Here is a 2,290-nt window from a genome sequence, read left to right on the forward strand (position 1 = left end):
GGCCTCGGAATTAGGCTTCGACTTGAATGAATTGGGTTAGGAGTCGCCATCGACCATTTTAAAATGAATTTAGGTGGGTCAGACACCATCTTACCTGATTTGCGTTGTACCATAAGTGTGTCGGACTCGGGAGTCGGTTACGGTCAAGGAAGGATTAGCACCCTTGAACCGCCCTTTCGATACCAATTAATTTGTCGGTTGTCTTGATTGCGAAGATTAAAAATTTAAATTTAAATTTAAAATTTGATTCGAATAATTACCTTTTAACTTTTGTAATTACCACTGAAATCAAAAAAATTTAGATGGTAAAATAAAGTTGAACACGAAGAAAAAAGAGAAATATATATATATAGTACGAAGGTTAATAAAGATTAATAAAATAACATAAATGACAAAGATAAACAAAAGTTAAATAAAAAAGAAATAAAATAATAATAATATAAAATTAAAAAAATATGAAGGTTAGTTAAAAAAAGATAAATAAAGAAATTAAGTTAATATATATAGTATGAAAAATAATAATAAATAAATAAATAATATATATATATATATAAGTAGTATCAACTAAATAAAAATATATACAAAAAAATATAATAAAACATAAAATGACTTAATTGAAATACTTGATAAAATAGGGGGTGAAATTAAGAAGAATTTGGGATAAGAAATTAAAATTAGGGGTCAAAATGAAACAATTACAAAATAGGGGACCCAAAAACATAATTTACCCTTTTTAACAACAAAACGTGCGGACCCTCTCAATCCCTGGGTCGGGTCGCGGGATGAAATTGGGTTGATATATAAGCCCCATTTTTGGCTTTTAGGCTCCATTCTAACCCTCTCTCTCAAAATGATACCCGCCCCATCCTCTCAACTCTCTCAAAATACCCCTCTCTCGATAAGAAACCGACCACCGCCCAATTGTCATCCCGTCATTCTGGCCGCCGCTCCGGCCGCCGGCGATGGTGGCTGGGAATACTAACCTAGCCTCAAAATGCTCCCCTAGTCGCTGTAAACCTAAAGCCAACCTCTAAATCCCCAAAACATACCCCAGTAAGCGTAGATCTAAAACCAAACCTTCGGCCCCTAACCGTCTCCTGTGACCTTCCGCTTTTCTGGTGGTTTCTTCAGTTGATGCCTCGGCTTTATGCTTTTTGTGTGCGTGTGTTTGGTTGTTTTAGTATTTGTGGTTTGATGGGTTATGGTTCACTGTCGTTGTTTTTTGTTGTTTCGCTGTTGATGTTGTTGTGTGGTTCTTGGTTCAGTTTACTGTGTTTTGCCTCTCGATTATACTTGGTATTTCATTCACTGTTGGTTTGATGTTTACTGGTATGATGCTGGTTCTCCCTTCCTTCCCCCTGTTGCATGGCCTCACCCTCTTTTATAGCTTGGTTGTGGCCGTTTCTAGCCCCGAGATGAATGGGTTATTCTGAGATCTTCGGGAACGCCGTGGGTTGTTGCTTGACCGAGTTCCCTGGTATGGTTCAGTCCCGGGGATGTCAGTTGGAAACTGTTTTGTGCTTTGACCCTTGGTTGCCCCCTTGTGCGACGCCTGTGTTGATTTTATTTTAGGGTTCCCAAACCTTAAATGCAACGGGCTAGATTAGGCCCAAATATGGACCAGACTCGAACAATAGACCCATAAACCAAAAAAAAGAAATGAATTAAGAAAAATAACAGTAATAATAAAAATAAAAATAAATAAAAACAAAAACAAAAAGAACATTTTAAAATTATATACCATATATATGTTTTAAAAAATATTTTTAAAATCATATAATATATTTTCAAATAATATTTTAAAATTATATATATATTTTAAAAAATGTTTTCAAAATCATATACTATATAGTTTTCAAAATGTTTTTAAAAACTATATTCTATAATTATTTCTTCAAACTATTTTTTTAAAAATCATATATTATATATATTTCAAAATGTTTTTTTTAAACTATATAATATATATGTTTTCAAAAATGTTTTCAAAAACTATATATATATTTTCAAAATGCTTTTTTTTAAAAACTATATATATGTTTTCAAAATGCCTTTTTAAACACTATATATTATATATCTATTTCAAAAGCCATTAGCATATATATATATAATAAAAATACGGACGAAAATGAGTGTCTACAGTGGCCCCTGTTTGTCCTTTTTCGTAGAACAAAAAATAGGACAAAGATAAAAAGGACACAAATTTTTGTTCGGTGGAGTTGAAAATTGATTTCGATTAAGAATAACTCCTTGTCGAATTATGTTGTGGATGACTCCTCCTTCGCGAAGTCGG

Source organism: Hibiscus syriacus, unplaced genomic scaffold (assembly GCF_006381635.1).
Source record: "Hibiscus syriacus cultivar Baekdansim isolate YM2019G1 unplaced genomic scaffold, ASM638163v2 tig00110865_pilon, whole genome shotgun sequence".
NCBI lineage: Eukaryota > Viridiplantae > Streptophyta > Magnoliopsida > Malvales > Malvaceae > Hibiscus > Hibiscus syriacus.